Source organism: Heptranchias perlo, chromosome 4 (genome assembly GCF_035084215.1).
Source record: "Heptranchias perlo isolate sHepPer1 chromosome 4, sHepPer1.hap1, whole genome shotgun sequence".
NCBI lineage: Eukaryota > Metazoa > Chordata > Chondrichthyes > Hexanchiformes > Hexanchidae > Heptranchias > Heptranchias perlo.
This window is the reverse complement of record NC_090328.1, coordinates 50148993-50173781: the sequence shown is the minus strand read 5'-3', so window position 1 is coordinate 50173781 and position 24789 is coordinate 50148993. Positions and strand designations below refer to the sequence as shown.

At 45.1% G+C, this 24789-nt stretch overlaps 1 protein-coding gene and 1 long non-coding RNA gene across 2 annotated transcripts in view; one reads left to right on the top strand and one right to left on the bottom strand.

Annotated features, from left to right (window-relative positions):
- The window catches only part of LOC137320917 (solute carrier organic anion transporter family member 3A1-like), a 304829-nt gene that overhangs the window by 90062 nt on the left and 189978 nt on the right, over nt 1–24789 (top strand). The gene's annotated exons all lie outside the window — the stretch shown is intronic.
- Nucleotides 6628–23255, bottom strand: LOC137320491 (uncharacterized). Its single transcript, XR_010962553.1, has 3 exons — nt 23082–23255; nt 22142–22346; nt 6628–6864 (listed from the first exon to the last, which is right to left on the bottom strand). It is a non-coding gene; the product is annotated as an uncharacterized lncRNA (long non-coding RNA).

Below are 24789 nucleotides of genomic sequence, written 5' to 3'. Positions count from 1 at the left end.
CGCTGCTCTATGCTGCAATTTTGCCTATTTTCTGCAGCATCGGTCAGTGGAGGACTGCCCCTTTAAATAGGGCTCCTCCAGCTGACAGCCTATGCTGCGCATGCGCAGTCCGCCCGCTGCGCAGCTTTTCAGCATGAAACCAGGAAGCAAAGGTAAGTACCTTCAATCAAGCTGCAATCGCGTGCGGAGCATCCCGATTTCACTGGGCGCGTTACCCACGCGCCCAGTCGACCCCCCGCTGCCAACCCGCCGCCCTCCTAATATCAGGCCCAATCTCTCAGCATCTACCCTGTCAAGCCCCCTCATAATCTTATATGTTTCAATTAGATCACCTCTCATTCTTCCAAACTCCAGACAGTATAGGCCCATTCTACTCAACCTCGCCTCATAAGACAATCCTCTCATCCCAGGAATGAATCTAGTGAATCTTAGTTGCACTGCCTCTGAGGCAAGTATATCCTTCCTTAGATAAGGAGACCAAAACTGTACACAGTACTCCAGGTGAGGTCTCACCAATGCCCTGTACAACTGTAGTAAGACTTCCTTACTCTTGTACTCCAACCCCCTTGCAATAAAGGCCAACATTTACTTTCCTGATTGCTTGCTGTACTTGCATACTAACTTTTTGTGTTTCTTGTACGAGGACACCCAAGTTTCTCTGAACACCAATAATTAATAGTTTCTCACATTTAAAAAATATTCAGTTTTTCTATTCTTCCTACCAAAGTGAATAACCTCACATTTCCCCACATTATACTCCATCTGCCGCCTTCTTGCCCACTCACTTACCTGTCTATATCCCTTTGCAGACTCTTTGTGTCCTCCTCACAGCTTACTTTCCCACCTAGCTTTGTATCATCAGCAAACTTGGTTACATTACACTCAGTGCCTTCATCTAAGTCATTAATATAAACTGTAAATAGCTGAGGCCCAAGCTCTGATCCTTGTGGCAACCCACTAATTACAGCCTGCCAACCTGAGAATGACCTGTTTATCTCTACTCTCTGTTTTCTGTCCTTTAACCAATCCTCTATCCATGTTAATATATTACCCCAACCCATAAGCCCTTATGTTTTATGTGGCACCTTATTGAAAGTCTTTTGAAAATCCAAATATACTACATCCACTGGTTCTCCTTTATCTATCCTGCTGGTTACATCCTCAAAAAACTCTAATAAATTTGTCAAACATGATTTCCTTTTCATAAAATCATGTTGACTCTGCCTAATCATATTATGTTTTCTAAGTTCCCTGTTACCACTTCCTTAATAATGGATTCCAGCATTTTCCCGCGACCGATGTCTGGCCTGTAGTTCCCTATTTTCTCTCTCCCTCCCTTCTTGAATAGCGGGGTTACATTTGCTACCTTCCAATCCACTTAGTCTTTCTTCATCTGTCAACATTTTGACTTCACCTTCTCCTCTGACCTTAAATGGAATTCCACATCTCCATTACTAAAATTGCCTCCAAGAAGCCAGGTTTCCTCTTTTTGCCAAACACTTATTTTCACCTCATCAGCTCTTAATTCTCAATGGATGTGAAATGACTCAGCGCACAAGCAGTGTGTTAAATAGGATATAATATTTAACACACTGTCAGGATGACCCAGCTTTATTTTGTGTGCATTCTGGTAGCTTAAGTGTATTAGAATGCACTAAAAATAACACAACTGATTGACCAATTGGAAAGCATCTGTAAGAATGCTATTCAGCTAGTTAAAAAGTCTCTTACTTGGTATAAATAGCACACTGGGGCTATTTTGGCAGAAGTACCTGCACTTGGCCAGGACAATCCATCATTGTCACTGCTGATGGAGGGAGAGAGATGCTGCAGTGGATGGTAGACTTAGGCAACATTCAATCAGAGGGGATTGCTGCCAGGGGTCAGCTGAATGGTACTGAAATCCACACACCCGTCATAAGAAGTGCCAGCCTTGGCTCAATGGTAGCATTTTCACCTCTGATTCAAAAGGTCATGGGTTGAAGTTCCATTTCAGAGACTTAACCTAGATTGTGTGTTCAACACTTTAGTGCAGTACTGAGGGAGTGCTGTGCTGTTGGAGGTGCTGTCTTGGATGAGACATTAAACCACCCTCTCAGGTGGATGTAACAGACTCCACAGCACTGTTCAAAGAAGAGTAGGAGAGTTCTTCCAGGAGTCCTGGCCAACATTTGTCTCTCAACTAACACCTAAAACAGACTATGTGGTCATTTATTTCATTGCTATATGTGGGAGCTTGCTGTGTGTAGATTGGCTGCCCCGTTTCCTATATTACAACAGTGACTACACTTCAAAAGTACTTCCTTGGCTGTAAAAAGGGCTTTGGAATGCCCTGAGGTCATGAAAGGCACTATATAAATGCAAGGTCATCGACCTGAAATGTTAACTCTGTTTCTTTCTTCACAGATGCTGCCTGACTTGTTGAGTATTTCCAGCATTTTCTGTTTTTATTTCAGATTTCCTGTACAAAATCTGTGCAGTATTTTGCTTTTGATATAAATGCAAGCCTTTCTTTATAAGAATATCTGATATAAAAATGATGTGAAAATAAGCCTCGGGCCACCCCAATGTTACTAGCTCCAGCTGTGAAATAAGTAATTTCTATGAAAAATAGAGGGCGAGCATAGAAAATATAACCCATTATTTTTGGTTCAAGATCTGCAGAGTAACCTGTTAAGCTGGTGTGTGCTAAACACAACTTAACCAAAACACATTTTTTTCACACTGTGAATTTTTCTTCATCGGTACCAGTATAAATGCGAAAAACAGTTGTATCTTCTAACAAGGCCATTATTAGTTCCTAGGTTCCCATAGGCCAACATCTGAAAGTTGAATCTTTCAAGTATGCAATACTGAGACCTGGGATCAGTGTGTCAGATCACCTTTTACTTGTGTCCCAAATGTTACTGGGCCAGTGCTTCCTTCCTACATAGTTGAGGAAGTAAATGATTTGAATACACACGAAATGACTCATATTTTTGCTCAGATTTATCGGGGGAATTTTATCCCTCCCACGATGGTCGGGGGTGGGAGGGGGTTTAAATTGGTAAATATGAGGAACCTGCCATGAACGAGCCTGCTTCCGTTTTAACCGTGGTGGGTTTGGGGGTGTCTGAATAACCCGCTCTGGAGAAGCGGGTCCATAACTATAATATTTAAATGAGGCTCCATTCCTTAGATTTTGGGGCTCGGGAAGCCCGGCATCTAAAGGGAGGCGGGAGCTGCCAGATCCAGCCGGCAAGTACTTTCCCTGCACTGTTTGTGGGCCAGGAGGAGCAGGAGTGCTTCCCCCACCGACCCCAAGCAAACTTTCTGCCGTGACGTTCCCCCTCCCCCACCCCGCTGATCAGCCTCCCCTACCTGCGATCTCTCCCTCGCTGCTGCGCTCTGAGCCGCCCCCCCACAACCAACCCCCAATGTTCTCCGATTGCCAGGGACCGTCTCCAGCGGTCCCCGGCTGCGGCCTTCTACCACAGACTTTCTCGCCCAGCAACCAGCCAGCCTCTCAGTTTCACCAGCTGCCAAGCGGGAAACGGAGTAAAAGAGTGCTAATGAGGTCCTACCTTTAAATTCGGCAGGAACTATGCCTTCCCGGGATTTCCAAGTTTCCCGGCTTCAGGCACGCACCCCCGCTCCTTCCCCACCTCCCCGTAAATATCGGGGCCAAACATGTCTTAATTAATGTTTTTAAAAGTTTAGTTGTCATATTGAAATTTTGTTATATTTCCAAGACAAGTAAAAAATTTAATCAGTTAAGTGAATTGAAAGAACAATTTGTACAAGGACTGGGTGTTGCATTGAATTAGACTGATGATCAAGTGCTAAAATCTGCCAATAATTAAAATCTCTAGCATTGAAAGTGGAAGGGTCTTCCATTCTCTCACCTCTGAGAAACCAAGGTTCTGGAGCAAAGGGTGTGGGGAATGCACAAAGGCCTGAGTTGGAAGAACGCACAGTTCTCGGTGGGATGTAGGACTGGAGAAGGCTACAGAGGTAGGGAGGGTGAAGCATTGAAGTGATTTGAACATGCAAGAGTTTTAAATTGGAGGCTTTGGGGGATGGGGAGCCAAAGTAGATCAGTGAGCACACAGGTGGTGGTTGAGCAGGATTTGGTGGGGTTAGGAAATGGGCAGCAGAGTTTTGGATGAGCTGAAGTTGATGGAGGATGGAGGATGGGAAGCCGGCCAGGAGAGCATTGGAATATTTGAGTCTGGATGAGACAAATGCATGGAAGAGGGTTTCAGCAGCAGATGGGCCGAGGTAGGGGCAGAGATGGATAATGTTACGGAGGTAGAAATAGGCGATCTTTGTGATGGAGAAATATGGGGTCAGAAGCTCAGCTTGGTGTCAGATAGGATGCCGGGGTTGTGAACGGTTGGCTTATACCCAAGATAGTTGCCGGGGAAGGGAAAGAAATTGGTGGCGAGGGTGTGGAGTTTGTGGCAGGGGCCGATGATGATGGTTTTGGGCTTCCCAATGTTTAACTGGAGGAAATATCGCCTCATTCAGGACTGGATGACGGACAAGGAAGCTGGTGAGAGGTCGAGAGCGGTGGTGGAGATGCAGATCTGGGTGTCGTCTGCTTACATTTTGAGCCTGACACCATGGGGGTAATTTTAACCCCAAAGAACGCGTGTGTTGGGGGTGGGTGGGCAGTTAAAGTAGCAGCTTTTTGAAGTGCAAACGCAACTCAGCTTCAATGTGCCCCGCCTGGGTTCAACCCAGGTGCATTTGGATGCACCGCACATCCAAAGCCTGGAGGTCCCATCCCCGCTTAATGCCGATGAGTCCATTGTTAAAGGGGCAATGTACCTCATTGAAATAGTTGAAGTACTTAATTTTTTGTTGATCCTAAGGCTGAAACTAATTTAACCTCACCCGCATGGGTTTTCCAGTGGCTTCTGAATCTCATAAGGTGAAAGGAGGCGAGAAGAGCCGATCCATGGGGTAAGTGCCTTTATTGCACTGTTTGTGGGCCAAAGGGAACAGGAATGTTCCCTCCAAGCCCAACGATCGGACCCCCCCCCACCTCCACCCCCGATGGTAGATAACCCCCCCACCTCCGAATCATCATCTGATGTCTGACCTCTGACTGCCAACCCGATCACCTCCCTGCTCGTGATCTTCTCCAAGGCCTTCACGCCCCACCCCCCCGCCCCTCACTGTGTCCTACGTGGCCCCCTCCCCCATATGTCTTCCACGGTACTCTTCCCCCATGTCCTCTATGGCGCCCTCCTCCCACCCCCATGTCCTCCACGGCCCACAATCTCCCCTTCCCTCCCTCCTCTCCGATTCCCAGCTGCTATCTCTCCTGATAGACAGACAGCCTGTCAATCTGGCTGACTGTCGCGCGGGAAACCCGGAAGCAAAATTAATTACCTTCAATCGAGTTGTGATTGCAGATTCCAATACACTCACATCACTTCAAGATTTCCCATGCAAAAATCTACCCACCCGCTGAGTTCCCGGCTCCAAGTAAAAATCATGCCCCATAACTTGGGATGATGTCGCCGAAGGGTAGCATGTAGATGATGAAGAGGAGGGAAACAAGGATAGATCCTTGGGGGACTCGAGAGATAACGGTGTAGGGGTGGGAGGAGAAGCCACTGCTGGAGATTCTTTGGCTATGATTGGATAAGTAAGAGTGGAAACAGGCAAGGGCAGTTCCACTCAGCTGGACAACGGAGGAGATGCATTGGAGGAGGATGCTCTGGTCAGCTGAGTCAAAGGCTGCATAGAGGTTGAGAAGGATGAGGGATAGTGCATCATGATTATAGTCACAAAGGATGTGATTTGTGACTTTGATTAGGGCTGTCTCAGTGCTGTGGTAGGACTGGAAACCTGATTGGTGGGATTCAAACATGGAGTTTGAAAGATGGGCACATATGTGGGAGGCGACAACACATTCGAGGACTTTTGGAGGGGAATGGGAGGTTGGAGATGGGGTTTGCAAGGACACAGGAATAAAGGGTAGTTTTTTTTTTTAAGAGGTGCGATGATGATGGCTGCTTTGAAAGGAAAGGGGACAGCAACTGAGTAGAGGGAACCATTTACAATGTCAACTAGCATGGGGACCAGGAGGGGAAGTTGGGTGGCCAGTAGTTTAGTGGGAAAGGGGTTGAGAGAGCAGGAGGTGGGTCTCATGGACAAGATGAGCTCAGATGAGGGGAGATAGGGGAGAAACTAGAGAAAGGCATGGATCATTAGAGAACAAAAATAGTTTCTTCAGAACCCAGACCACAGAAGTGAAAGGCAACGCTAGTTCACTGTGCCATCTAGATTCTAGCTAGCACAAATTTTAATTAAAGGGACAGTCACTGGTGATAGTTTAGAATCTGAAAATATAATGATGTAAATCTTGCTCTTATGAATCTTTTCCCCAAATCCCTTAGGTTATCTTTGATATAGACTGACCTCTCCCTCGTTCACATTAACTTCTGCCCAGGATATATAGCATAAAGCAGAATTACATTTTCATGTGTGTGGTTGTGGTGGAAATAGTGGTGGGGGGGGACACTCTGTTTAAAATAATTACTAATGTGAGTACAATAAATCACATTTTACACCAATCAAAAAGCAGAGGCAGGCTTTTGTTGCTGAGTTTTTTCAATTTATCAACACAACGAGATCTGAAAGGTGCACTATATATGAATTAAAAAAAACATAGAGCAGAAAAAGCACACATTATGGATGATGCATTCTTGGCTGATCCAACATTTAGAAAATTACGATTGTTGGTTTGAAGCAGCTGTCGGAATTAAAGCAACACACTCAGGGCAGTTCTCTGAATAATTCCCATGGCCAGCTTGTAGTGTAGCATGGCATACATGAAGCATTTACCCTTGGGTGTCTTTAGCCTGGAGCCTGTGAAACAATAAAAGTACCGCATAATGTTTTTATCGGAAGTTTAATGATACTGTATTTTAGCCAATTTCCCTCATGGTGATATAGATACGTTTCACAGGATGCACTGTGCACACAGCAAAACTCAAAGTGTCGGCTTGTTATTAAAGAAATTAATGCCACTACCTTCACAATGGTGTTCCATTGAAAGTCATTCAAGGGTAGCCAGCCCAAACAACAGGACATAATAATTTGTCATCTCTCACCCAAGACGCTTATTTTCTCCCTGCAGTGTAATATCTCAGCAATTAAAATACAAGTATCAGTAATGATGGCCATGAAACTACCGGATTGTCGTAAAAACCCATCTGGTTCACTAATGTCCTTTAGGGAAGGAAGCCTGCCGCCCTTACCCGGTCTGGCCTACATGTGACTCCAGACCCACAGCAATGTGGTTGATTCTTAATTGCCCTCTGAAATGGCCTAGCAAGCCACTCAGTTGTAAAATCTCGCTACGAAAAGTCATAAGAATAAAACCGGACGGACCACCCGGCATCGGACCACGAGGCACCGGACACGACAACGGCAAAACACCAAGCCCAGTCCACCCTGCAAGGTCCTCCTTACTAACATCTGGGGACTTGTGCCAAAATTGGGAGAGCTGTCCCACAGACCAGTCAAGCAACAGCCTGACATAGCCATACTCACAGAATCATACCTTTCAGCCAACGTCCCAGACTCTTCCATCTCCATCCCTGGGTATGTCTTGTCCCACCGGCAGGACAGACCCACCAGAGGTGGCGGTACAGTGATATACAGTCAGGAGGGAGTGGCCCTGGGAGTCCTCAACATTGACTCTGGACCCCATGAAATCTCATGGCATCAGGTCAAACACGGGCAAGGAAACCTCCTGCTGATTACCACCTACCGTCCTCCCTCAGCTGATGAATCAGTCCTCCTCCATGTTGAACACCACTTGGAGGAAGCACTGAGGGTAGCAAGGGCACAAAATGTACTCTGGGTGGGGGACTTCAATGTCCATCACCAAGAGTGGCTCGGTAGCACCACTACTGACCGAGCTGGCCGAGTCCTGAAGGACATAGCTGCTAGACTGGGCCTGCGGCAGGTGGTGAGCGAACCAACACGAGGGAAAAACTTACTTGACCTCGTCCTCACCAATCTACCTGTCGCAAATGCATCTGTCCATGACAGTATTGGTAGGAGTGACCACCGCACAGTCCTCGTGGAGATGAAGTCCCGTCTTCGCACTGAGGACACCATCCAACGTGTTGTGTGGCACTACCACCGTGCTAAATGGGATAGATTCAGAACAGATCTAGCAGCTCAAAACTGGGCATCCATGAGGCGCTGTGGGCCATCAGCAGCAACAGAATTGTATTCCAGCACAATCTGTAACCTCATGGCCCGGCATATTCCTCACTCTACCATTACCAACAAGCCAGGGGATCAACCCTGGTTCAATGAGGAGTGTAGAAGAGCATGCCAGGAGCAGCACCAGGCGTACCTAAAAATGAGGTGCCAACCTGGTGAAGCTACAACTCAGGACTACATGCATGCTAAACAGCGGAAGCAACATGCTATAGACAGAGCTAAGCGATTCCACAACCAACGGATCAGATCAAAGCTCTGCAGTCCTGCCACATCCAGTCGTGAATGGTGGTGGACAATTAAACAACTAACGGGAGGAGGAGGCTCTGCAAACATCCCCATTCTCAATGATGGCGGAGTCCAGCACGTGAGTGCACAAGACAAGGCTGAAGCGTTTGCAACCATCTTCAGCCAGAAGTGCCGAGTGGATAATCCATCTCAGCCTCCTCCCGATATCCCCACCATCACGGATGCCAGTCTTCGGCCAATTCGATTCACTCCACGTGATATCAAGAAACGGCTGAGTGCACTGGATACAGCAAAGGCTATGGGCCCTGACAACATCCCAGCTGTAGTGCTGAAGACTTGTGCTCCAGAACTAGCTGCGCCTCTAGCCAAGCTGTTCCAGTACAGCTACAACACTGGCATCCACCCGACAATGTGGAAAATTGTCCAGGTATGTCTTGTCCACAAAAAGCAGGACAAATCCAATCCGGCCAATTACCGCCCCATCAGTCTACTCTCAATCATCAGCAAAGTGATGGAAGGTGTCGTCGACAGTGCTGTCAAGCGGCACTTACTCACCAATAACCTGCTTACCGATGCTCAGTTTGGGTTCCGCCAGGACCACTCGGCTCCAGACCTCATTACAGCCTTGGTCCAAACATGGACAAAAGAGCTGAATTCCAGAGGTGAGGTGAGAGTGACTGCCCTTGACATCAAGGCAGCATTTGACCGAGTGTGGCACCAAGGAGCCCTCGTAAAATTGAAGTCAATGGGAATCAGGGGGAAAACTCTCCAGTGGCTGGAGTCATACCTAGCACAAAGGAAGATGGTCGTGGTTGTTGGAGGCCAATCATCTCAGCCCCAGGGCATTGCTGCAGGAGTTCCTCAGGGCAGTGTCCTAGGCCCAACCATCTTCAGCTGCTTCATCAATGACCTTCCCTCCATCAGAAGGTCAGAAATGGGGATGTTCGCTGATGACTGCACAGTGTTCAGTTCCATTCGCAACCCCTCAGATAATGAAGCAGTCTGAGCCCGCATGCAGCAAGACCTGGACAACATCCAGGCTTGGGCTGATAAGTGGCAAGTAACATTCGCGCCAGATAAGTGCCAGGCAATGACCATCTCCAACAAGAGAGAGTCTAACCACCTCCCCTTGACATTCAACGGCATTACCATCGCCGAATCCCCCACCATCAACATCCTGTGGGTCACCATTGACCAGAAACTTAACTGGACCAGCCATATAAATACCGTGGCTACGAGAGCAGGTCAGAGGCTGGGTATTCTGCGGCGAGTGACTCACCTCCTGACTCCCCAAAGCCTTTCCACCATCTACAAGGCACAAGTCAGGAGTGTGATGGAATACTCTCCACTTGCCTGGATGAGTGCAGCTCCAACAACACTCAAGAAGCTCGACACCATCCAAGATAAAGCAGCCCGCTTGATTGGCACCCCATCCACCATCCTAAACATTCACTCCCTTCACCACCGGCGCACTGTGGCTGCAGTGTGCACCATCCACAGGATGCACTGCAGCAACTCGCCAAGGCTTCTTCGACAGCACCTCCCAAACCCGTGACCTCTACCACCTAGAAGGACAAGGGCAGCAGGCGCATGGGAACAACACCACCTGCACGTTCCCCTCCAAGTCACACACCATCCCGACTTGGAAATATATCGCCGTTCCTTCATTGTCGCTGGGTCAAAATCCTGGAACTCCCTTCCTAACAGCACTGTGGGAGAACCGTCACCACACGGACTGCAGCGGTTCAAGAAGGCGGCTCACCACCACCTTCTCGAGGGCAATTAGGGATGGGCAATAAATGCCGGCCTTGCCAGCGACGCCCACATCCCGTGAACGAATAAAAAAAAAAAAAATTTAACTGAACCATTATTACTGCATAAATTTGCTGTGTAAGATGTGTAGAAACCACTTCATGTAGTTGTGAATTTCAAAGTCTTGGAGACTAGTTCATTATTACCTTTATAACAACAAAGTCAATTGTCGAACAATTTTCGTCAGTGTGTTTCCCAGCAAAGTTAGCTCCTCCCATTCCATTAAATCTGATGTTCTGATATTTCTTTAAAGCAGTAAGCTTGCAATATATATATCTTGTTAATATTTTCAAACTGGGATGCTGTTACATCAGATTTAAGCAAAAACCTTGTGTAAATATTGAGTTCAGGATTGAGCCAGAGGAAGAAATGGGAGGAAAAGCCATAATTCGACACCGCAAACTACCAACTCCACTGCAATTTGATTAAATAAATCTCTCTCTGAGATGTGTGTTTTTTCAAATGGTTTGCACAATGCAGGATAGTAAATATTTGAACCTTGCTGCCAGTGAAAGATTCTGTTTTCCTCTCAGGCTCTGAATTTTACTTCAGTTATTTGGTGAATATTAAAATCAGCTCTCACAAATGAGATGAGGTGATAGCAATCACAGTTCCAATAGTAATCAGACGAGGAGGGTAGGTTTGCAAATCATTTTTTAGATTCAACTCAGATAGATCAGGGTGGTGGAGACACCACTGACTCTGTGGCCCCGATATTGGCGAGGAGGGTGCGGGTGAGGCTGTATTCGGCCAAAGAACCCAACATGGCCGGGGAAGTCGAGTTCCTGCCGATCTCAACAGCAGGGCCTTGTTTAAGTAAAATGCTGCAGTCTTCAGCCTGACAGCCGGCCAGATTGACAGCCTGGCTGCGGGTGGGAACACAAGCAAGCGGCAGGAGGATGTAGCTGGGAATCATGGGGACGGTCATAGGAACATAGGAACAAGAGAAGGCCATTCAGCCCCTCGTGCCTGCTCCGCCATTTGATAAGATCATGGCTGATCTGTGATCTAACACCATATACCTGCCTTTGGCCCATATCCCTTAATACCTTTGATTGCCAAAAAGCTATCTATCTCAGATTTAAATTTAGCAATTGAGCTAGTATTAATTGCCGTTTGCAGAAGAGAGTTCCAAACTTCTACCACCCTTTGTGTGTAGAAATGTTTTCTAATCTCGCTCCTGAAAGGTCCCTGGCAGTTAATCAGGTGGGGAGGGGGTGAAGCTCAAGGCTGCGATCTGGAGGGTGGGGAAGGGCTGTGAACGGAACCGCGATCGGGGGGTGGAGGGGGATGGAGTAGGGGTCTTGCATTGATCATGGCAGGGGGAAGTCTTGCCACGATCGGGGGGAGGGGTTATAGCCCAGTTCAAGGCCTTGTGAGGCCTGGAGGATCACTCTCGATTCTCCTGGCCCACAAGAAAACCTGAAAAATAACTTTCAAACTTACCTGCTGGACCTCTACTGGCTCAGGATCTGGCTCCTAGCAGGTTTTGCCTGACTGGGGGTCCGACACCACTCCCATCTCCACTCCCTCCCCTGCTCAGGCTGAAAATGCAGATCGGATCCTGATGACATCATCGGACCCGATCTGCATATTTAAAACAGGACCCTGCTTCCTTCCTGTGGGTGCCCTGCTCACCTGCTCAAAAGAGCGGGTTAATATAGGGACATGCTGGGAAGGCAGCAGGATTGACACCCGTTATTTTAACTGTGCCCCCCTGCCCGGTTTCCGCTAGGTGGGGGCAGTTTAAATCGGGACCTACATGTTCAAAGCTGTATTGACAAGATGATACCAAGATGATGTGGTGCTCTTGCATAATTGACCCATGGTCACAGGATTGTATATTCTTACCAATCGTGAACTGGAAAATGCTCTCGATGCATTAGTCTTAATGTGTTCTCCGTCCCTATATGTAATTCTGAAGATGTACAGCGACCAGCAAAACTGGCCATTTGAGTGTGCAAAATAAATATAAGCTGTTGAGAATTTTGATTTGGAGGCAACTAGTCCAAGCATTTAACGGTTAGGTTTGAAGAAATTAAGTTGTCCTTAAGCAGGGCATCTTCTATAAGGCTGGTTTTAAATACATTTATTGTTACAGTATTGAAGTGGTGTGGTAGCACACACAGGAACTCATATCTTAAAGAAACCATTACTTATGCCAGTAACAGCTTGTGCACAGTTCCTAGAATTGTTGTGATTTTGATTTCCTTTGTTTGAGACAATAAATAGATTTTATTTTAGTTTCTAATTGTTAGAAAGAAAAGAGCCCTATATCAAATAGAAATATGAGAAAGCTCACATTTTAAAATGGGAGGAGTTTCCTTTTGTAAGCACGGAGGGAGAGCACTAAAAATGCTTCATGCGTGAATATTACTGAGCAGTTCATTGTTCCTTGATGTCAGTGGTCCTTTACCCCCGGTTTTCTCCATTCTTTAAAAAATGGTAGTGCAGAAAACTACCTGGTACCTCAATCAGAAGAAGTGCTTTACCAGAGGATCGTGGATTTGAGTCTTTGGACTTCATGTCATTCTAGCATGTTGGCTTTAGTTGGGGGAGTTTAGGCAGGAATGCATATGCCACCCGTGTCTAGGAATAAAATAGATGTGTATTCTTTCCTTCCCATTAAATCATCAGGAATTTGATAGGCACGTGTATGCTTTCAGTTAAGGAACCAAGCATTGGGTTGGCACTAGCTCTTCCCATTAAATCAGGAGAAATTAGCTACATGCCTGTAACTCCTTGTACAGGGGGATTCAGATACTCCTCTTCCCATTAAACAACTGGAAATGGATCAATGCATAGCCACCCTCAGCCCATATGACCCATCTTAATTAGACTGCCAGATTATTGAAAGTATATAAATTATAAGTATATAAATTAGACCGAACTCAGCACAAGGAAGATAAATGCAGAATTTTTCCTAACATTGATCTATTTTACAATATAGGTTAAGTATAATTAGAGATTAATTTCACAAGTTAGTGCTCCTGGTGTGAAGCCTCACGCAAGCTCAGTGACCCTATAATTGGGGGCAGAGGGTCACTGAGCTTGATTTATGGCCTTCCTAATGTTCCAGTTATTAATTTCAATGATGTGGAGATGCCGGTGATGGACTGAGGTGGACAAATGTAAGGATTTGCACAACACCAGGTTAGAGTCCAACAGTTTTATTTTAAATCACAAGCTTTCGGAGCTTACCTCCTTCGTCAGGTGAAGGAGGTAAGCTCCGAAAGCTTGTGATTTAAAATAAAACTGTTGGACTATAACCTGGTGTTGTGTAAGTCCTTACATTAATTTCAATGATTGAGGGCTATGAATGGGCTGGTTCACCTCTGCACCCAATTGTCCGATCTTCCCTCTTCTTGTTTAGAGCTTTGTGTTGGCTCAGTCGTAGAACTCTTGCTTCTGATTCAGAAGGTCATTGGTTCAAGCTGCACTGCAGAAGCTTGAGCACATAATCTAGGCTGATGCTTTAGAATGATACATTAAACCAAGGCCCCATCTGCCCTCTTAAGTGGGCCTAAAATGTCCTATTGGAGGACTGAAAGGGAGTTCTCCTGATGTTCTGCACAATATTTATCCCTCAACTGACATCACTTAAACAGATTATCTGGTCATTGTCTTGTTGTTTTTTGTGGGACCTTGCTGTGCATTAATTGGTTACTGCATTTCCCTACGTTGCAACACTTCAGAATTACTTAATTGGCTGTGAAGTGCTTTGGGATATCCTGAGGTCGTGAAAGGTGCTACTTAAATGTAGGTTCTTTCTTGTCAGATGTGTACCCCATGATGATCAACATTTTGCAGACAGTACTAACCCTGATGCCTTGAAACGCATCCAGGGTGAATTGATCGCACCCATGGATACATGCACAAACATACCCATTCATGCAGTCTCACACCCACTTAAAACATATCAACACCGATACTTCCACACCAACACACCCATAGACTGACACACATACCCCATACCTGTATCGATAAAGCATCACACACACAACTTGCAGAGGTATTCCACTTGCACCCTCTCGTTCACGCAAACACACATCCCCCATAAAAATGTTACTCGTGTGTGTCTTGTTCAGGAGGATAGTCTTACATTATGGCAGTACATTCCGTGTACATCATTGAAAATAAAACAGTTACATCTAATTAATTGAAGTTATAATTTTTTCTGTTAGGTTACTGTGTAAAATTGTAATTAGAAATGTTATGAAGAGAAAGAACAGCATTATAAAGTACTCTGGTAGAGTAGGAAGATTATATATTAGTGCTTGCTGAGTTCTAATGAAGTCTCCTGCCTACTGATATCTTTTAGTAAAATAGATTCAATGCAGGAAAGCTCTGAGAATTACACATCAAAGATCTGCAAATGTGTTCAGGGTGGTTAATATTCATGACTACCCTTCAAAAGCCTATTAGAGCTGGAGTATAAAATGGGCATAAATATCAAGATCTTGAAGATGCTTACACTTGTTACCTTCGGGTCATTAATTTACTCCACAACTGATAGAGAAACTGAGAATTAACTCTTTATAGAGTGAGTTGAATTTCCACCACTGTTCGCAAAATTGGTTAAAAGTAGTCGCCGCTTTCGGTGTGGGGGTGGGGTGCAGGGTTGGTAGGAAATTGGTGGCCGATGGAGAAGTGTGGTGTCGATGTGGGGGGGGGGCTGCACGGCGATGGGGGGATTGTATAGGCCGCAACCAACAAGGTAAGTATATTTTAAAAACTTACCTTGTTGGTTGCGGCCTAACAAGCTGTTTCTTTAAGGACCATCAGTTAAGCCGCATATAAGCAGTGGGCGGCCTCAAACAGCCGGTAGGCCCCTTATTTGCATATGCAAAGGGCCTAATGCCTGTTTCAGGTGTGGACGCTGCACTCCTTTATTTGGCCTTTACCAATATGGCGCGTGGTGCACTTCTGGCTCGTAATTGGTGGCCGTTTATTGCCTAGCCGAATTTCTAGGTTTCTGAGTCTTTTTTTAAAAAAAAACTTACTTTTGTGCACAAGCAAAAAGAATAGTATTCACATTCATTAACAGGCAGTAGTTATTCAGAATTATGAACGTGGAGATTTTTCAAATCTCTACTGCTTTTCAAATCTCTGCGGCTAAGCAAGCTGGAGTAGATGAACTACAGAGCAACGGGCAACAGGAGGTCCCACCCCTTTCCTGTGATTTCCTTTGTGATATTAGTGTTGCAGGGAAACACAGCTTGTAACTATACCTTATGGAAGGATTCTTTATTCACATGAGAGGACAGGTCGTTTATTGATTAATAGCTCATGGATTGTTTTCATGCTTTCATTTTGTTTTAATTCATGATTTAAACATTAAAAAAATCCATTGGGAATTCCGTTTGGCTTTAATTAAATGAGATACAACATTGTCACGTCTTTCAAATTTCAGTTACATGGAAATTTCCCACATGTTGAATTTCTAGCGGTGCAGTAGGATGGTGTGGTAAATGTTTTCCAAGACTATTTACCATGTTTATTTGTGGCAGTGAGAGCAGTGCTTGAACAATGAGTCAGTCATTGGTCGCATCAGCTTCTACAAATCTATTAATTTTTACCAAAATGTAGGCGCAAATATTAAACTCACATTGACATTGTTTTGTTTTCTATATATTTTTGACCACATAATGAATACAGTGTATCACAACAGTGGGGAAAAACCATCATAAAACATAAATAATAGTGCATATACCATGTGCAGGGATGTAGGTTTAAAAAAAGGCATGAGATCTAGGAGTAACATTACCTCCCATCATCTTTTGTCTGAGTTGCCATAATAACAATTTTAGACACTTCCCCCATCCTGTTCTCCGCCTCATATAAGCATATCCTGAAATTAAAAGCATTTGTTTTGGTCATTTTATTCACTTCCTCTCTGACTCTATTCTCATTTCCTGTATAATTTATACTCGTCCACACCTACATCACCATCCTTTTTCCTTTTGTAGTGTGTTCTGCCTTCGTTCAGTTGTCCTTGTCTCTAGTGGGTTCAAGTCCACTTGCAGGAATAATGACCAACTTAATTTCTAACAGCTACATGTTTATCTTGTTAAGTGTAATGTGACCAGTTTGTTTGGGAGACTACATTTCCTCTAACGTGGCAAATATCTGTGTGTGTAGCACTGTTACAAATTCTGGTCTGCCATAGATACTTTCTTGAGCTTAGTGGCATCAGTTGCTCCCCTAAATGGCCTGAGTGACTTACTTTTATGAGTGTTGGCTCGCACTGCCCTGTATCTACTTGTGTGGTAGCGGAACCTGGGGGTGTAACAGTAAGGTGAACATAAGAGTGACAGTTATGATCAGATTCCTTTCGTTCAATTGGTAAAATAACTTTGTGTAAAGATGTAGAAATGATGAACTCGCTACACTACCCCACTTCAGTGGGTCATTCTACTCAAACATAATTGGGGTGTTATTAATCTTCGGCTGTACTGCAAAATGGGTGATAACAAATTGGCAATGTGTTTTATCCCCCACTCCCACCACCCAATTTTACTTTTCTATTGACTTCAATGGGAAAAAAAATCGGGTGGGTGTAAAATAGGCTGCCTTTTTGCGATTGCCCTTTTTTTTAATGCTACTGCCGAAGACCAATTTCATCCCCATTGCTCCTCTACATCCCGATTACTCCTTTACATTCTACCCTACAGCCCAGGGCAGAACCACATCTCTCTAAAGTCTCCTGTCTTTTTTAATCTTTTCACAGCAGTTCACTGCCTGACTTCCTTTTAGGTGTCTGTGCCTTTCTTTTTAACTGTAAGGAATCTTACAACACCAGGTTATAGTCCAACAGTTTTATTTGTTGGACTATAACCTGGTGTTGTAAGATTCCTTACATTTGTACACCCCAGTCCATCACCAGCATCTCCACATCATTTCTTTTTAACCTCACCTTCACAGACAGAGATCAAAGGATTTTCCACCACAATGGGTGAAAGGACTTTTCCGATTACCCAGACAAGCTAATGAATCATTCATTGTTTAGTCTCTGGAAAAAAACAACTTCCATGTACCATTTTAACCATCTTTCATCTTGATGCCTTTTTTTAAACCTATAAATGAACTTTTAAAAACCCAAGATTAAAAGTAACTCTTGTTCAAATTCCTTTCTGTGGAAAAATGGTCAAAAAAATTTGAAATGTGACAAGTACATATTCAAAAGGGGTAAGTAAACCTGTGGATTAATTCATACTTCACATTTTGGCAGCAGGTAGGGAGTCAAATCTGAAGTGCCCTCAAAACGCCAGCATGAAAATAGGGAGAATCAGGGTCGACAGATAATGAACCCTTGTCTCCCAGACTGTCTGAGTATCAGGGTGGGCAGAGAAATTACACTGCCTTGTTTTGATTGTGGTAAACAGGCATGTATTTTTTTAAGGTATAAAAATAACTATCAAGTAGAGTAGTCCAGTTTTGGGCGAGAATGTAACATTTTCCAGATTTACTAATTTATTCAAATCAGGTTTAGAAATTCCTTTACTGATAATCAGTAGAAGAAAATCAGCATGACAGCTGGAACTTTATCAGTTTTTTTTTCCCCACTTCATAGTTTTTTTTGGGGAGGCTAGGGTTAATCACATAAGGAAGGGGAAGATGGTTTGATGCTTTTGGGTGAACAAAGTGACACTTAGTACACTGTCCTTTCACCTCCGAGACCTAGGTTCAAATTCAGTTCAGACGAACAAGGTGAAAGTCTCTTGTCTCTGGTCGCTATAAGGATCATTTACTAGATTCATTTGGGCTGTCCTCATTTACTAAAGTTCACAGCAGGAAACTGCCCACGATTTCACATAAACTGACACAAAATTGGTCATTCCAGTCTCTTGATGTAAAAATGAAAAAAACCCCATAAAGGTTCAGTCGGAGGCTCTTTTAGGTAGGTGGGGTTGCGGCACATCGATGGACAGAGGAGAGGATGCTTTACCCTGCACATGACCCACGCGACACCTCATTTGGAAGTGCTCGACACTGATGTTTTGCGAAAAAAATGGTCAAAGTTCCATTTCCCAGCATTAGGTTGATGGGCGTGAAAATTCATTGAACAATGCAAGTTAAATCAAGTTTTCTTAGGTTTAACTAAAACAACGTAGACCTTTTTATTAAGAGATAAGTCACCCCATTGCAGGGATGCAAAGGCCTGTGTGTTAGCTGACTGAAGGACCAAGATGAGAATGCTGAGACTTTTGAATACAGTTATTAAATGGCACGCATGAATCTGTTTGTCAGCTTAATGCTTTTCAGCAAGATTACATGATGTCTGGCTGGAGAGTTTGTACTATGAAGAAGATCAACACCTTGCAGCTGGATTTGGTGAGTTTGCCAGAAAATTTAGCCTCTTGCTCAGGACAGAATTGATCAAATAATACTTTTCTGACAACCTGAGGAGGTTTCAAGGAATCACTTCTGGCATATTGGCAATATTGTGGTGGAGTTTAAGGGCTAGTGTTGAATCAAGTTTGGGAAATCTTCAAACTTGGTCATTTCAACCACTTCAGATTTTGATGTACCTCCTTTTTCAAAAATGGCACGAAAGAAGAGTAAAATGTCCATCTTCATTTATGTTGCTATTTTACCTATCCTGTGACAGTTTCCTACAGATTAACACACTCGCACTAGTATTAATAATTGGCCTCCTAGTGGTGATGTTTAATTTCTTGCAGTCTGGTCGGGAAGAAAGCATATGTGATATTTGCTCTAGCTGATTACCCAAGCTTCTTGATGTTGTTGATATGAGTGTAGTCATATCCTATCATTCTGCAGTGGCTCTCTTACCCTAATGAAAATACAGAAAACAATAGAACGTATCTTTTACTATTCTCCGAATGAATAAATTTGAGATGCATAACTGTGTTCAAGTTGACTGGAATATTATCATTTGTAAGAACTAAATCCAATCAAAAAGTTAAGTGCAATATGGTCATTTTTATAGATTCAACCGTGATATAGGATGTAAGGAATCTTACAACACCAGGTTGTAGTCCAACTGTTTTATTTGAAAATCACAAGCTTTCGGAGGCTTCCTCCTTCGTCAGGTGAGCGAGTGTGGGATTCCATGGAAGGTTACCGCATTTATATTCAGAGAACAATACCTGGTGATTACAGATAATCTTTCCAACTGCCCGTTGTCAAGGCAATCAAAGTGTTCAGACAGAGAGGTGTTACCTACAGGACCACCGAATATACAAACGGCCAGAACACAAAACAGAGAGAGAGAGAGAGGGAGAGAAACATCCGAAAGGAAGAGAAAGACAGAGAATGACCTGTTGTGTTAAAAACAGATAACTTTTTTTCGCTGGTGGGGTTACGTGTAGCGTGACATGAACCCAAGATCCCGGTTGAGGCCGTCCTCATGGGTGCGGAACTTGGCTATCAATTTCTGTTCGATTTTGCGTTGTCGTGTGCCTCGAAGGCCGCCTTGGAGAACGCTAACCCGAAGATTGGTGGCTGAATGTCCTTGACTGCTGAAGTGTTCCCCGACTGGGAGGGAACCCTCCTGTCTGGCGATTGTTGCGCGGTGTCCGTTCATCCGTTGTCGCAGTGTCTGCATGGTCTCGCCAATGTACCATGCTCCGGGGCATCCTTTCCTGCAACGTATGAGGTAGACAACGTTGGCCGAGTCACAGGAGTATGAACCATGTACCTGGTGGGTGGTGTCCTCTCGTGTGATGGTGGTGTCTGTGTCGATGATCTGGCATGTCTTGCAGAGGTTGCCATGGCAGGGTTGTGTGGTGTCGTGGACGCTGCTCTCCTGAAAGCTGGGAAATTTGCTGCGAACGATGGTCTGTTTGAGGTTGGGTGGCTGTTTGAAGGCGAGCAGTGGAGGTGTGGGGATGGCCTTAGCGAGGTGTTCGTCGTCATCGATGACATGTTGAAGGCTGCGGAGCACATGGCGTAGTTTCTCCGCTCCGGGGAAGTACTGGACGACGAAGGGTACTCTGTTGGTTGCGTCCCGTGTTAGTCTTCTGAGGAGGTCTATGCGATTATTCGCTGTGGCCCGTCGGAACTGTCGATCGACGAGTCGAGCGTCATATCCCGTTCTTACTAGGGCGTCTTTCAGCGTCTGTAGGTGTCCATCGCGTTCCTCCTCGTCTGAGCAGATCCTGTGTATTCGCAGGGCCTGTCCATAGGGGATGGCCTCTTTGACGTGGTTAGGGTGAGAGCTGGAAAAGTGGAGCATCGTGAGGTTGTCCGTGGGCTTGCGGTAGAGTGAGGTGCTGAGGTGCCCGTCTTTGATGGAGATTCGTGTGTCCAAGAAAGAAACTGATTCTGAGGAGTAGTCCATGGTGAGCTTGATGGTGGGATGGAACTTGTCGATGTTATCGTGTAGTCTCTTCAGTGATTCTTCGCCAAGAATCACTGAAGAGACTACACGATATCATCAACAAGTTCCAACCCACCATCAAGCCCACCATGGACTACTCCTCAGAATCAGTTTCTTTCTTGGACACACGAATCTCCATCAAAGACGGGCACCTCAGCACCTCACTCTACCGCAAGCCCACGGACAACCTCACGATGCTCCACTTTTCCAGCTTCCACCCTAACCACGTCAAAGAGGCCATCCCCTATGGACAGGCCCTGCGAATACACAGGATCTGCTCAGACGAGGAGGAACGCGATGGACACCTACAGACGCTGAAAGACGCCCTAGTAAGAACGGGATATGACGCTCGACTCGTCGATCGACAGTTCCGACGGGCCACAGCGAAAAATCGCATAGACCTCCTCAGAAGACTAACACGGGACGCAACCAACAGAGTACCCTTCGTCGTCCAGTACTTCCCCGGAGCGGAGAAACTACGCCATGTGCTCCGCAGCCTTCAACATGTCATCGATGACGACGAACACCTCGCTAAGCCCATCCCCACACCTCCACTGCTCGCCTTCAAACAGCCACCCAACCTCAAACAGACCATCGTTCGCAGCAAATTACCCAGCTTTCAGGAGAACAGCGTCCACGACACCACACAACCCTGCCACGGTAACCTCTGCAAGACATGCCAGATCATCGACGCAGACACCACCATCACACGAGAGGACACCACCCACCAGGTACATGGTTCATACTCCTGTGACTCGGCCAACGTTGTCTACCTCATACGTTGCAGGAAAGGATGCCCCGGAGCATGGTACATTGGCGAGACCATGCAGACACTGCGCAACAATCGCCAGACAGGAGGGTTCCCTCCCAGTCGGGGAACACTTCAGCAGTCAAGGACATTCAGCCACCGATCTTCGGGTAAGCGTTCTCCAAGGCGGCCTTCGAGACACACGACAACGGAAAATCGTCGAGCATAAATTGATAGCCAAGTTCCGCACCCATGAGGACGGCCTCAACCGGGATCTTGGGTTCATGTCACGCTACACGTAACCCCACCAGCGAAAAAAAGTTATCTGTTTTTAACACAACGGATCATTCTCTGTCTTTCTCTTCCTTTCGGATGTTTCTCTCCCTCTCTCTCTCTCTGTTTTGTGTTCTGGCCGTTTGTATATTCGGTGGTCCTGTTGGTAACACCTCTCTGTCTGAACACTTTGATTGCCTTGACAACGGGCAGTTGGAAAGATTATCTGTAATCACCAGGTATTGTTCTCTGAATATAAATGCGGTAACCTTCCATGGAATCCCACACTCGCTCACCTGACGAAGGAGGAAGCCTCCGAAAGCTTGTGATTTTCAAATAAAACAGTTGGACTATAACCTGGTGTTGTAAGATTCCTTACATTTGTCAACCCCAGTCCATCACCGGCATCTCCACATCGTGATATAGGATAACACACGAGCTGATTTTCTGAATGTTTCCTTTCAGTGGAGAGTCTCGCTTACCAGAAATGAATATCAGGAAATTCTCCATCCGTTAATTTTAATGTGTTCGTAAAATTGACCCCACCTGCTCACATTGATGGGGTTAAATGACAAGGTGAGCTGTGAGATGCAAATCACGTGGTTAATCGCCTTTGGGGCTGAATTTCCAAGTACGCACTGCCGACACGTCTGACCAGCGGGCGAGGTTTCCTATCAGGAAATTGTCCTAATATTTCAAATTTGAGACAAAAAGAGAAATGAAACTATGGAAATATGAAACAAAAATGTAAAAATAGTGAAAATGCTCAGTGCATCGTCAGCCTCTGAAAGAGAAAGCTGGGTGAACATTTTGTCAACGTTTTGTCCGTGACCCCTCATCAGAAAGTTGAGTTCAATTTAAGTTCTGATGAGGGGTCACACCTAAAATTTTAACCTATCTTTTTCTTTCGGATGCTGATTGACCTCCTGCATTTTTAGTTCATCATCAGAACCCTAGTGATGTGTGTTGCTTTAAAGCGCAGGAGGCAGGTGGAATATCACACATTTTCTGAATTGATTGATGGTAATAATTGTCATGTTTTCCGACTCCTAGCCATTGTATGTTTGAAAGAAAAGTATGTTTGAAAAATGCAAACCAATAGAACTTTTCAAGTTTAACGCATTTAAATTTCAGCCAATTTACCTCCCTTCCCTGCCCTCCCCCTCCACCCCCCAGGATAATCAGGACAAAGCCACCATAGATTTGCCTCTAATGCTAAGATCATACATAAAATATTTCTGGGAGCCACACTTTTTAAGTTACCTCATTTGTCCTAGCCAGATTATATTGTTTGTACGTACTGGGTGCTGCAGCTTTCTTTAGGACTTGAAGCACTGCTGAAGTCATGTACATGCAGTGTTATTTGTTGCTTATGTTCTCATGCTTTTGTAACGGTGCTGTAAGATTACCAGGCCTACTCACAATATCATACTTTGTTCCCATCATAGCTCAGTGAGTTTATCCATTGAGTAGTTGAACCAAACAAATCAAGATCAATTCCTTTTTCTTTCTGATGTGAGCTGGGGTGGGGCAGTTATGTTACAATTGGTCTCACCCCGAGGAAATGGAAAGTCGTCTGGGTTTCAAGTTCCTGATCGCTGTCCAGCAGCCTCTGCTGGAAATGCGTGTGTATGGATAGAACTAATGTTTCCGGTGACATCACCACACTCAAAATATACTGCCAGCACTCACTGTCAAAGTTCATACATGAATAAGGCTGACTTGGACAAAATACTTGTATGTGCCCAGACCCTCTGGAACCTTATCCCAGCAATGCCTTGGAGGAGAGGAGGGGAGAAAATTGCCTGAGAAAATTTTTAAAAAAATGTACCAGTTGCTGATCCAAAAAGCCACCATAGATTGTTAAGTTCTGGTTCTAATTAACTCGTGAGACATTATCCTGAATTGTTAAACTTCTTTACCCGTACGGCTACACTTTATCCTACCCATAATTTTTGCATTAACCGTTCTACCTTGGTTTCAGTAAAAAGCTGCCAAAGTGAATATATGGGGCTATAAATTGGGCCAAGTAGCGCCCGTTTCGAAGGCACTATGTGGACTCCGAAGGAGCGCAAAATGGCGTCCGGAATGCGCACGCACACTTCTAGTGTGACGTGCTCCAGTCGCCATCTTGGTAAAGGTGTTTGCGCACGCGCAGCTAATGAACGCCGGCAGCATGTAAAATAGGGAGAATATGCAGTAGATCAGTGTGCAACGCTAATTTAAAGGGACAGATGCGATTTTGGAACTCAATGCTCCAGCCAACGCACTGTCTTAACCTCGCACAGCTAAACAGGTCGTAAACAGAATGGAGGACCCCCTCACTAGCGCTATTTAAAGGGATCATGCAGGAGTTACAGGTTAGTTGCTGGATTATTGCTTCAGCTACTGATGTATTTGTTCCTGTTTTTGGAGGTACAAATACTAAGACTAGGGGACATAGCCTAAAAGTTAGAGCCAGGACTTGCAGGAGTGAAGTTAGGAAATGCATCTACATGCATAGGGTAGTAGAAGTTTGGAATGCTCTTCTGCAAATGGCAGGTGATGCTAGTTCAATTGTTAATTTTAAATCTGAGATTGATAGATTTTTGTTAACCAAAAGTATTAAGTGATAAGGGGCTAAGGCAGGTATATGGAGTTAGGTCACAGATCAACCATGATCTCATTGAATGGTGGAACAGGCTCGAGGGGCTAAATGGCCTACTCCTGTTCCTATCTTCCTATGTTCCTATAATAAAGTTTCAATACTCTACAGGGAGTGGGCTGGCTAGCTGACAGGCAACAGCAAGGGCACTGGTGGAGTGGCAGGGGTGAGACAGGAATGCTGTCATCCTGAGAGAGGACAGCAAGTTCATGTTCCATGGAGCCACTGCCACTTGTTGCCTCCTGTAATACGCCACCTTCTCCTGCAAGAAAGAAGGACATGTGTCGGTGAGTGTCCAGCAAGATGTTTGGATGATGTGCCTGTCATGGTTGAATAGCTGCCAGTGCGTGTGACCTGTGAGTTGTGGTTGTGTGGCTTGCAACAGTGGTAATGTGTGAGGGTGAGAAGAAGCATCTGATCGGAAGAGTTGAGTACTGATTGAAAGTGTTGGTTAGTATGTGGGTGATGGGGGTTGTTGTGCGTGGA